Source organism: Nannospalax galili, unplaced genomic scaffold (assembly GCF_000622305.1).
Source record: "Nannospalax galili isolate Female #2095 unplaced genomic scaffold, S.galili_v1.0 scaffold772, whole genome shotgun sequence".
In the NCBI taxonomy this organism is placed as follows: Eukaryota; Metazoa; Chordata; class Mammalia; order Rodentia; family Spalacidae; genus Nannospalax; species Nannospalax galili.
Genome location: NW_008332097.1, coordinates 488788 through 502669, shown reverse-complemented (window position 1 = coordinate 502669; position 13882 = coordinate 488788).

Genomic DNA, 13882 nt, shown 5'->3' with positions numbered 1-13882 from the left:
TAAACATAATACAAAAAATAGCATATTAAGAAGATTGTGAATGTGCTTCCAAGAAAGACTCCAAGAGCTCTTAGTGTTAATTTGAACAAGATTTTAAAATAGTTTCTGATTAAATTTAATGCAAGATAGGTTTAATTTATGTTCCCATAAGAAATCAAATGGAAATGCCCAACATATCTTAGGGAGCTGTAAAGAATGAAGATATAAGCGACTGTATGGGAGTCATCAGTTTAGATGATGGTCTGCTATGTGGGGCCATATAAAGTAGAAAGGAAAGGAAGGTAGAAAAGCATAGGACTGAACACTGAGTAAACTTAGGGTGGAGGGAACTGGATATTTTCATGAGCTGAGCAAGAAGAGAGGAAATTAATTCAGAGGAAAACTTCAAATCCTCCTCTATAGAACTTAGTTCAAAATTGCTACTACCTATTATGTCCAAGAGAGCATATTGGTTCCCACATGAGGGCTTATCTCTGCCTTTAAATTGTACCCGGGACTCTATGTTCAGGGGTGTGAGTTTGTTCATTGTCATGACATTTTATTTCTGAGGTTGCAAATCTGAGGGACAGATCTAGATGAATATATGTCCATCTCCATGTAATAGTTTGAAAAGATTAATTAAAATTATCTCACCATATATATATACATATAACATGCAGCATAGAAGATAAGATCATAAAATAAGCAAAATCAAAACAAAGCATACTTCTGCTTTCCCAACCTTGGGGATCAGCACTGTTAACAGCGTGGTACATATTCATATCATGCATCCTGCTTCGTAAGTTTGTTTTCTTAGAACTACACCTTCTAGTTTAGTAAACATTTATCTTATCTAACACTCAGATCATACTGAAATTTCTACAACTGGCTAGAATAATCTTCTGCTATAGTTTTATCTGTCTTAGTCACAATCATGTTATGTTTGGTTATTATGTCTCTCAGAATACTTTTGTTTGTTTGTTTTTCCTTTAACGTTCACAAAAACTTTATTGAGAATTGAATATTGTAATTGGGCACAATTGCTTTTCTTCATATGTTAACTTACTATTGTCAATCGGTCAAATAGATAATCATGTGTGAAAGTTTCTAAGACTCAGTTTCTAAAACTGCAACTGGCTCATTTTAATGAAGTTTTTTTCAAAACTATTATTTCACAAAAATCAGAGGAGCAGAGAGTTTCCCAGAGTAGCAGTTAGAGTTTTGACAAGCTAGCTTTTAAGGTGAGATGCAGATAACAAGAACAGCACACATGATGGAATGACCAGCATTGCATCTATGGGATCACTAGCCTTGGATGACAAGAACTGAATTAACTTTCCCATTCTTTTAGAAGTTGCCAGGCAACACCCCCTTGTGAGTTCAGTACAGCTTCTTCCCTGCCTCCAGCTCATGAAGCTTGAATTTCACAGTTCTTGGTTCCTCTAACATTATGCTTTTTTTTTTTTTTTCTATCAGACACTGAGATGGTATCTGCTTCCTCTCTTTAGTGGTCTTAACATAGTCCACATATTTTCTGACATTCCTATCACTAAAATATGGTTGTCCTCTTGCTTTGAATCTAGGCCCACTTTATTGAGTGATCAGTAAACAGAAACTGGTAGAAAAGACACTGAAATGTCTAGGCTAGCTCATAAAAGATAATGGGCCTTCTATCTTGTTGCCTTGAATAACTTGCCTCTGAAGCTTGAGTTTCATGTGATAAGACTAAGACTGTTGTTTTGTAATATAACCAAGGCCACATCCAGGAGCTAGTGTGGATATTTTGGCCAACAGCCCAACTACGGCCACAACCAGTGATCAGCATTGAACACCAGACTTGTACAAATAAGCTTTCAGATAATGCCAACCTCCCCCACTGTAATTGGCCTGGCAGGAATGAGGATATTCTAGAGACATGTGCATCTTAGAAGTGGTCTCAAGTGATAAGAATTTCCCTAGGACTCTCATGTTGGGAGAAGGAGAAGGCTGAATCCTGGTGCCAGCCAGAGAGGAAACTTGTATCCTGGAAAGGAATCTCCTATAGTTCTGACAGCTTGTCAGACTACCTTGCAGGAGAGACTGGAGCCTAGACCACGATGGGAGGGACCACACCTTGGGCAGCTAGGACTGCTTAACTGTGGCCCTGTACTTAAACCTAAACCACATGCCAGTACTCTGAAGATGGACATAGGTGTGTGTAGGGGGGTTGTCACATGATCTTTGTCCCCTTTGCATAATGTAGCAGCATTTAATAAACATTTTTCTAATTTTACTATTACTTTTGATTAATTGGCTTCTTGAAGATGGGTGGGTAGACCTACTTTATTAGGCTGTCAAGACTCAGAGACTAACCTAATAACTCTGGTAGCTCCATCACCTGGCGCTATCTGTGTGAGAACACTCAAGTGTGAACCCACTGACCTCTTAGAGTTCAATAAGAATAAGGACACTGAAATCATGCTGCTTTAAATCAGCTGATTTTGAAATAGTTTGTTAAGCAAAAGCAGAAAAATTGTTCTTACTCAGTTACTCACTTCTGAATTACTTCATCACCTCTGACTTTTAGTTAATCTAACACTGGCTTAACCATTCCCTTCTATTGTATTTCTTTCTTTGAAACACAGTTAGTTTTATGTTATTGAGACAAAATATCTGAGAAAATCAACTTACAATAGGAAAGATTTATTGTGTTTCACAATTCAGAGGTTTTAGTCCCTGGTCACTTGGCCCCATAGCTTTGGGCCTTTGCAGCATCATGGTGGACTTCTGCAGTGGGAGGAACCTGTTTACCTCATGCTGGTGAGGAAGTGAACTAGAGAGAAAGAGAGGAAGGGCCATGGTCCCAATATCCTTTTCAAGGGTGTGCCCCCAGTGCTCTAATTCCCTTCCACTAGCCCCACTTCCTAAATATTCCAGCATGCCCTAACAATGTCATTAGGTGGGGACACTTGGTTTTGGGGGGACATTTAAGGTCCAAATCATTTGTAAATAATCAAGGTTGTTCCTGGCTAGAACCTTACTGATTATTTTCTCAAGACGAGCTCACACCAAACTGACAGAAAAGACTGAAAAACAAAACAAAGCTTAAAACTTCAGGCCATATAGTGATATCTTAGCTACGTGGCTTATGATTCATTCTCTCTCTCTCTCTTGCTCTTCCTTCCCTCCCTCCCTCCATTATATATGGATACTTAATAAAGATGAAAGCATAGAGTGAGTCTCACTCCCCATAAGTTAGCGCTATTCATGATCTGCATCAAATGTATTAAGATGTGTCCTGTTTCAAAAGTAAGCATGCATTATTCTAGGGTACTTAAGGCTAGGTTATAGATTTATATATATAGAAGAGGAGTAACTCCAAATAAACTGCAAGAGAATATTCTTTTCACCATATCCAGCTATGCTAGATTCTACAGGGGGTTGTATTTTATAACCATGGAGTATCTAAGCTCTGGCCTGGTTAGAGTCCAGGAAGCTAAATGGAGTTGTGGGTGTGGCTACAGGTCTGCTTCATGCCAATACTGTGATATTCGTTCAGCTCTCACATTTTCCTTTATCATCAATTTCTGTATTTCTTTTCATTTTGGTCTGTATGCTGCACATGAGCTGGAGTAACCTCAGTTTTTCTTGGCTCAACTTTGGGCTCTGAGGTCCCACCATTTACTGAGGCTGCATGATATAGTACAGCATAAATAAGTGAGTCTAGCCGAGTCTAGTCCACCAGGCAGCAAAAGACAAGACTTCAACCCTCCCCTGAGCATTAACCTGCAGCCTCAACCCAATTTCTTCACTGTGGCCCTGTCTAGGCAACTGGTTTTCTACCCGCCTCCAGTTAATTGCATCAATCCCTGGTGTTCCTGGATCTTGATCCTGGATCTTCACATACTCTGATGACTCTCATATGCTGCTACTTACTGCCTTTTTCTGGCTCCCTTCTTATCATTCACACTGTCTCCTATTTATCTGGGCATAGGACGGAATCTTCCTAAAGAGTGATGTCTAGGAATCCTCACCCAGACCAGTGCCTCGCCTCACTCTAGCCTTGTACTGAAAAACAACCCCTGCCTGGTCTGGAGTTTTCTGTTGTCAGGTCCCACCTACTTCACCCCTCATTGAAAATGAATGCTCATTTGAATGTCAGATTGGAATTTGTTACAGTGTTCTATTTCCCCTAATCCGGAGGCCTCTGTTCCTGGTTGTCATCCCTGTTTTTCCTTTTCCTAATTTGTCCTTTTGTTTGCCTGAATCTATGACTTTTTCAGATCACTTCTTTTATCTCTATTAGGCTTTATATCATTCTTTAAAAAAATTTTTACAAAAACTTTATTGAGAATTTCATACATGTATATAAGGTATTTTGATCAAATCCATGTCCACTCCCTCCCCTCCAACAGTCCCCCTTCTGAAGAGGTAACCCAAAATCTTTTAAGGATTAGATACAAGCTCCCAAACACTTTTGACATTTTTGGCCTTTGGAACAGAGTAGGTGGCTAACAGACCCAAGCACATTTTGACTTTTAGCCAAGAAACTGGCTACATTTCTTTGGGGTCTTTTACCCTAATTGCCTAGCCAATTTCTACCTCCTATTCTTACCACGCATCCTCTGAAGGGGTTACCCAAATTGCCAAGAGGGAATAGGGACGCCGACCACTCTGGCTTCTTCCATGCTGAACAGGGACACAGGGTGAGGCAATTGGAGTACCCCTTCAGTGGGTCTATCTAAAAGACTCCAAAATTGCATAACTCTTGTCTCTAAGGGGAGAAGAAAGTCCTTGAATCATGAATGGGAGGGAGATGTGAAGGAGAAGTAAAGGCAAGAGTAATTAGCATTACAAGTTCTAGACAGGGAACTAGAAAAAAGTCAGAACAGGGCAATTTTCAAAAGTTCATATGAAAGTCCATTGGAGTTTCTTGACAAGGGCTCCCAAAAGCATCCCTCTATTAGGTTTGTCCTCATTTTTCTTTTGTCTTCCAAGGCTGGACTAGTTGGCTGGGAAGAGTGGCTGGATACTCAAGTGAGGGTCCAGTGACCCTGCTTGGCAATCCTTTAATGAATGAGCTCTTTATATCATTCTTATCATTTCAAATAGAATCCCATAGTGTCTTTGAGTTGTAATTAGAGAGGGGAAGAAGGTAAATGCCTAGATAAATTTGCCAAGCAGGATACTGTGGAGCTCAACAGGTGTGTAGTGAAAGGGAGAATAATGGAGAAGCAGGTGACCAGCACTTATCAAGCAAAAATAATAGGAAAGAGGATCCTGACACTACTGATCACCTCAGCAGGCCATATATCCAACAATGCACAGAGCATGTCAATAAACAAAGTGAATTTAAGACAGCGGCAGAGTGTAAATACGATCTTATCAGTATCATTGAAGCATGGGAGCTTGGAACATGAAAGATGTCTCCAGTGGAAGCCAGTTTTAATTTGGGAGATGCCCATAATTATGCATGTGACTTCCTTGATTTTCTCCTTTGAAAATGGATGCACTGCAGTTTTAGTCAAGGCTCCTTTCTGTTCTGTTCTCTGTGTATCACCCATGGCTCATTCTTACAACAGGCCTTGCACATTATAGATTCAGTTAAATGCTGTTTTCTAGCTTTTTAAAAAAGTATTTTATTTATTTTATTTTTGTATTTTTATGTGTATGACTGCATTGCCCTCATGTGTGTAAGTGGATCCGTGTTGTGCAATGTCCACGGAAGACAGAGAGGTCACTGGATCCTCTAAAACTGGAGTTACAGATGGTTGTTAGCTGCTATGTGGGTGCTGGGACTCAAACATGGGTCCTCTGCAAGAGCAGTCAGTGCTCTTAACCACTGAGCCATCTCTCCAGTTCCTGCTTTCTAGTTTTTAAAGAAATACAAATATCTAAGAAAGGGTAGGAAACTTATAGCCGTTGGAACATGATGGGATATAAAATAAGTTATTAGTCATTGTTGTAAAATATTGAATTGTTTCCTAAAGATCTGAACAATCCCACATTCAACTCTATGAAAAGATCTGCCACTATCAAGCAAATTGTAGCTGCCTGTCTACTTTGGAGAATTCAACTTTTTTCTATGTGATTTTCCAAAAGAGTCTTAAGAGACATTTAGGTGAAAATTTTCTCCTACATAGAGGCCTTGGGAACATAGTTCACAACACAAAGACACACTGAAGATAGGAAGATGTTTATGTTTTTTCAGAAATAGAGCAAGAAGTTTCACTGACGCAGAAATGATGGAGAAAGAAACATTGGGGAGTTGAGTTCATTTCTGATATCTCAGTATTTAAGCCTAAAATACAGGAGTTACATTTGTCTGTAAATTCTAATTCTGCATTGATGACTTTGAACAAGGTCTTCAGTGTCTCTGAATTCCAATTTTCTTATGTGTGAAATAGAGAAAATATTACATATTACACTGGCTTATTTTAAGGACTAAAAGAAGTGAGATGTGGAGCATCTTTTGGTATACAGAAAATTATAAATGTCATTGCCACTGCTGTTTATGAAGCATCCAACATGGAGGCTCAGCAGGGATCGAGTAAATTTTTTTCTTTTCTTTTCTTTTTTTTTTTTGATTTTAAATCTCTTTTTAAATTTATTTTATTTGTTATTTTTATTTTATGTGTATGAGTGTATTGCCTGCATGTAAGTAAGTGCACCCATGTCGTGCAATGCCTGCAGAAGACAGAAGAGGCCATCAGATCATCTGGAACTGGAGTTACGGATGGTTGTTAGCTGCCATGTGGGTGCTGGGATTCGAACCTGGGTCTTTGGCAAGAACAACCAGTGTTCTTAACTGCTGAGCCATCTCTCCAGCCCGAGGAGTAAATTTCTTAATTCAAATTACCTTATAAGGATCCAAGTTCTTATCTTCAAATAAAATTTCACAATTTGATGTTATCAATCTTGGCTTCTGAAAGTTTAGAAAGAAAAGAAAGAACATTTCAGCATTTAAAACAGCAAATATTTAAGCCCTATAACTAGGTCATGTATGACCTAGTATGAAAAGCAGCTTCTCAGTTGTGTGTTCTAGCTAGGATATTATTTGTAAAATCCCAGGAACAAAAAGTTCCAAGAACAATTCCTACTTAAAGAATCAATCTTGTGAGGCTGAAGAGATGGCTCAGTTGTTAAGAGCACTTGCTGCGGACCCGGGTTCTATTCCCAGCACTCACATGGTGGCTCACAACCATCTGTAACTCCAATTCCAGGGGATCCAAAGCTCTCTTCTGACCTCCTTGGGCACTGCACAACATGGATGCACCTACCTACATGCAGGCATTGCACTCATACACATAAAATAAAAATAATAAATAAAATATTTTTTTAAAAGAACCAATCTTGTTTATTGAGCAGTATGTTATCACCAACAACTTTAGCTTCTCACTTTGTTTATTTATAAACAGAATATGTAATAATAAGAGTGGTAGAAATGTATTTTTGGATGAATAGTCCTTTAGGAGACATCTGCTCTATGCTATAGTTAAAAAATCATACATATTGGCTGGGCATGGTGGCACACGCCTTTAATCCCAGCACTTGGGGGGCAGAGGTAGGCAGATCTCTGTGAGTTTGAGGCCAGCCTGGTCTACATAGCGAGTTCCAGGTCAGCTGGGGCTACAGGGAGACCATGTCTCAAAAAGACCAAAAAAAAAAAAAAAACAAAAAAAAAAAAAAAAAAAAAAAAAAAAAAAAAAAAAAAAAAGAGCATATACTGTTTCTATAAAGAAAATGTGGAAAAAATCATGCATACATGAAATATCAGGGCTTTTTAAGAATTAAAAAAGCTATGTTTTGAATGCAGAAATAATTATGCAGTTTTCTATATATTCATTAAACTAAGTTAAGGAATCAATTATGCGCCTTTAAGTATGTGAATAATATTTATATTTGTTTTTACTGGACAATGGCTGCTTTTCCACATTCTTAGGAAGTGTATCAGTAATAGGTTTTTTGTAGGTACTTTCCATGACCTGGCATGTATGGGCAAGGCACGATTCTATCTATCTGTTTCCATGTTCCTCTGTTTCATTCACCTCTAAGCACACTAAACCACGAGGGCTGGAGCTTAAGGAGTTGTGACTCTCCACTGCTTAGCACAACCTGGGCTCCATACAATGAGTTGAAATAACTGTTGAAACAATGGACCCAAACAGTGCTCTGGAGATGCAGTGAGCAGCCTCCTCCAGAGGGAATGCTGGTCACAGCTGTGAGATTTATGGGAAAGGGAAGTATGTGAGGATCCTAAAGTACCAGAGTTTGGGTTAGAACTAATTTGAACTATTTCTCAAACCCTGTGAATGTTGGTGTGATCTAGGAGAAGCTGAAGATAAATTGCTTAAGTGGTACTCAGAAAATGAAGCGAGATGCAGTGAGCAGCCTCCTCCAGAGGGAATGCTGGTCACAGCTGTGAGATTTATGGGAAAGGGAAGTATGTGAGGATCCTAAAGTACCAGAGTTTGGGTTAGAACTAATTTGAACTATTTCTCAAATCCTGTGAATGTTGGTGTGATCTAGGAGAAACTGAAGATAAATTGCTTAAGTGGTACTCAGAAAATGAAGCACTGCCCCCTGGGGGGCATTCTGGAAATGTAAGCATAGTTTTGCTTAAATGACTGGGTAGGTGGCTGTGGGTAAAGTCCCATCTGCGGGTTTTAAATGTCTTGCCACAGGTGATAGAGCTCTACAGAGCATGTAGATACCCAGTGTTCTGCATATCTTACATGGCATTTTGGCTTAGTCATGAACCCCATCTGACATAGAAACACAAGTGCTTTTTGTACAGTTGTAATGCAGTTTATTTTCTAGTTAATGCAAGAAGATATGTAGTAATTTATTTTGTTTGGAAATCTATCAAATCTGTCATTTCAAAAATCATATAGTTGACTACAATGTTGGTCATGCATGTAAGGAGCTGACATGGCATATCCATGTCAATTCACATGGGGTTGAATTTGCAAAACCACAATCGTTCTCCTGCCACATCTGGTGGTTCTGTAGGATGGCGCACAGAACATCAGTGAATTTTCTACTGTAAGTCAGGTCCAGTACTTTCGTAATCACCTATGTACGGTGTAGCAGTTTGCTAGCTGCACACTGGATGGCTTGCAAAGCTCGTTTTATTTTCTCACAATTTTGGGGGTTGAAGTCCAAGATCAAGGTGCTGGTAGGGTTGATTTCTTTGAAGGCTTCTTTCTCCTTGGCTTGTAGGTGACTGACTTCTCATTGGTTGATCATGTGGTTGTCTCTGTGTGAATGTGTGTGATATATCTCTGTCTGAGCCCTAATCTGTTATTTCTTTCCAATGTATAATTTTATTGAATTTTTGTGCATGTCATATAAAATATCCTAATCATCTTTATAACCCCTCCCCCATCTGCACTCCCTACATGCCCGCCACTGGATTTAATGTGTTCTGTCATACATGTTAAGGCCTACTGAGTCAAGTTTGTGTACCCAGGTGTCCTTCAGTGAAAGGTAGTTCACTGGAGTCTAGTCAGCCTATCTAGGGTCTCTCGCTTAAAGAAAATAAACTCTCCCTCGCCCAGCAGTAATCAGTTGCTAACAGTTCTTCAGCTAATGTTGAGGCCTTCTGTCCATTTCCACAGTTCTATGCTGGGTTTTTGTCTGATTGAGTCTGCAGGGTCTTGTGCTTGCTAACACTATTGCTGTAAATTCATATGAGCAAACTCTCAGGAGCCTGAAAGCCTCTGTTTCCTTATGTCCATGCACCAACCCTGGCTCTTACACTCTTTCTGCCCCCTCTTCTGCAATGGTCCCTGAACTGTGGGTGGATGAGGTTTCATATAGGAGTCTTATTCAGGGTTCCATTGTGTCACTTAGGACTGGGCATCTGTCAGACTCATATTCTGTGTTACCAGTTTTGGAACTCTGTAATCATCTCCCTCTGTTGCAAAAAGAAACTTCTTTGATGAGTGGTGAATGACATATTTGTTTGTAAATATAATGATCCATATTTAGCATACAGCAAGGAATTAATTTGTCTAGGGTGATGAAAGAAGTAGAGTTTTCTCTAGGATCCATGACCTCTCCAGCCATGTATATTTGACTATGTTAACAGTGTCACACATGAATTCCCACATACTGAAAGGACTTTAAGTCTAATTAGATAGCTGTTGATTACTTCCAAGACAAAATGTATCCCTACTACACTACAATAGTTGTTGTGCTGGTCATTGTTGTGGTTATTAGACTTTAAAGCTGGGGTTGAAGCAGTGATTGATTTTCTCCCTTAGCAGCTTGCATAGTATCCTCCAGAACTATGAGAGCTGGTCTTCAAGAAGGAGGCTTCCAGGTCAGTTCCAGCTCCATGGCTCCAAGTCTGTGTCCAAAATATGTCTTGTCTTCAGCAATAGGGTTTTACTTTCAAGTTTTGGGAATTAATCAAGGTCTGTGGCAATAGCCTGTGTTATTTTGGGAGTCTCTTGGACACCCTGAACAAAACTTAAAGGAAGGTTTCTCTGTCTAGCACTGTGCTTCTTATTATATAGCCTTCAAGTATACACATGCACTCATGTTCAGATACTGTGTGTGTATTTTTCATTAGGTTGAGTTAATAATTTCCCTCTGGTTTTCCATACTACCTAAGCTTTATTTCTCTCTCCTCTCTCTCCCTGACTAACTACCCCCTCCCTTGATAATACTTGTCTCCTATAATCCCCCCTCTCTTGAGCTCCTTCTTACCTTTTAACCCCATGGTTCCTTGTCTGTCCTTCCCTCCTCCTTTCCCAATTGAATATCCTAATTTTCTCCATTTCCCTTTTGGTAACATCTGTTTCCTCCTATTCCTATCTCTCGGGCTTTTTCCTTCCCTTTACCTCCATGGTTCCTTTCCATTTTCCTTGTTCCTAAGTTATATCAGGATATATACTCACATATAAGGATTTGGTGCTAAGATCCATAAATGAGAGAGAACATACGTTGCTTGCTTTTTTCTGTCCAGTCTATACACCCACAGTATTGGATTAAGGCTTATCCCAAAGAGTCCATTTTAGTTAAACTACCTCCATGGAGGACCTGTTTATAATAGCAGTAGAATTTTTATGTCCTGAAGGAGAGAACTTCAATAGAAGAATTTTAGGGAGCCACAATTCATCCCTTGATGGATGGTTTCTTTTATATAAGTACACTTCTATTTCTTCTTCATGTAAGAATTCAAGTATTATATTTTTGTGTATATGAAGGTAGGTTACATAGGCCAAAATTCCTTTTCTGAATATCTTAAAAACCTTTTCATTACTTTTTAAAATCTTTTTGGAGACAGGATCTTCCTGCAGCCACAGCTGTCCTGGAACTGGCTATATAGACCAGGCTGGCCTTGAACTCTCAGAGATCCACCTGCCTTTGCCTCCAGAGTGCTGGGATCAAAGGTGTGCACCACCACGCCTGGCAGGCTTTTCAGTATTTTAAGAAGGTGATGAAATGACATGTTCAATGTAATGTAAATATTCAGTAAAACTTGAGAGTACTTTGTGATGAAACACATTGATTTTGCTGTAGGAAATATTCATAACTAACTGAGACACAAGAATAAATTGCCATCATCAATCAGTCAGATGCTTTGATGTGAGTTTTGTTAGTATACTTTGATGCTTTCAATTTCAGAAGTTGTTGATTTTTGTGTTGTGGAGAAGAAACCGTAGGATGAATGTAGTATTTCTGTGAAGATGGGATTTATGTCTGTACAATTTCATTTCAGAATAGTACAAGGAATATAAAATATTTGGCATAAAATGGAGTTTGGGCTGTGATACAGTTGGGAACCCTTGATACATTTAAGAAAGACTTTTAAATAATTATAGTCTGGGACTCACTGACTGAGTTGCAACCTAGACTTAGTGTCTGAAATGGTTCTCAGAGGCTAGGGTTCATTCATAAAATGTTGAAATGTAGAATTCAGATTTTTTGTCTACCTGCATTCTCAACGAGGGATTTCTCTCAAGGCTGCTGTGCTTTGTTGATGTGAGAGTCATTACTCCTTTGAAAATGAAATATAAAGAAGAGTCAACTAAGCCAGATGAGATCTCCAGACTGCTGGAGAGAGGTATTGTCCTTTTCCATTTCCCATAAAAGCCCAGCTATACCGCCTTCTAAAATTGGAATGCACTCATGTGCTCACCAGGTGCCAGGGCATAAAAATCAAAACTTGTGAAAGCTGAAGCAAAATACTTCACAAATAGTGGAAATGGGAACAGAAAAAAAAGTAAATGAGAAGGGAAGGGGGAGAAGAAACATTCATATGGAAACACTTTAATGATGTGAAGTGCATACAGGCCTTTATTAATCAGAGTGAATTTTCTGGAGATGAAATGATCATTAATCCATCAAATTGTTTTAGTTGGACTCTCGCTGTGATAAAGCACCATGACCAGGGAAACTTATAGAAGGAAGGGCTTATTTGCCTTAAGGTTCCAGAATAAGAGTCCATCATGCAGAGGGGCATGGTGTCAGTCAGAGGCTGCAGGAACACAAAGCTAAGTGCTCACAACTTCAAGCAGCCATGGGAACCAATGAGAGAAACTGGAAGTGGGGCAAGGCCATGAACTCTCAAAGCTTGTCCTCAATAAGACCGCTGCTTCCAGCAAGGCCACACCTAAAGATTCTAAGACCTCCCACAACAGCACCACCAACTGGGGACAATTTTCAAATGCTTGGAGCCCATGGGAGATTTTTTATTCAAATCACCACAGGATCACTGTTTGTTCATCCATTCAATTTATTTGGGTTATATCATTTACATTTTAAAAATAGAGTGTATTTGGGGTTGGAGAGACGGCCTAGGTTGGTTCCTAGCACGTGTAACTCCTGTCCCAGGATATCTGACACTCTCTTCTGGCCTCTGTGGGCATTGCATCCATGTGGTGCACTTAACACACAAGCAGACAAAACACTCACACACATAAAATAAATTTAAAAAAAAGCAAAGCTAAGCAAAATCCCAACAACAACAACAACAACAACAACAACAAACCATAGCACTTGAAGCCAGTATAGGGAAGTTTGAAATAAACTCAGATCTACCAGTTCAGAATATAGTGCTCATACCTAGGGATTTGGGCAAATGTGGAGACTCTGAATGTAGAGAAAGGACATTCTTGATATATATTTATCAGAAAGTAAAGCAAATGTTTGTAGGGTTGGTAGCTGTATAGGGAAAGACCAAGGAAGAGGGATAAACTGTTGAAAAAGAGGAGTGATAGTGGCTGCAGTGGGAAGGACAGTTTAGGTGTTGGAACCACGCTTACTAGCAATGAGGGGGCAGTGCAAACAAACAAGCCAAAATCAGGATGTAGTTTTTGACTATCAATCTATTTTCTTTTTTTATACCAGCCTTTTAAAAAATTATTTATTTAATAACCATATAGTTAGAAGAAGCATTTCATTACAACAGCATTGACATATTCAATAGCTAAGATGCATCTCTTTCAAATTGGCTGTAAATTTTTCGGTATATAATTGAATTAATACAGTTATACAATATTGTACTCTATCTAAACCCTGTAAGACATAAAATTAAATGAGGTTTTAAACTATAAAAAGATCTCCATTTCATTATTAAAATACAGTTTCATACAGAAAAATTCATTTTAATACAATTGACACTAAGATGCACATGTGTTTCTAATCTCTATATATCTGATTATTACTAGTCACAGTTGGTTACTTTCTGAGCTCCTTGGCATCTGAGCATGGAAATAAAGTCATCAGGTAGATTTCAATGGTAATGTTTTTCACATCTACTAATTATTAAGGAGAAAATTTTTATACTTTGAAGAATTCTTTTTTTTCTTTAAAAATTATTTTAATTAATTAATTTATTTTTACACCCACTTCCCAGATAGCACCCTTCCATAGCCTCACTTCCCCCACTAGAGCCCTTATATTATGATAT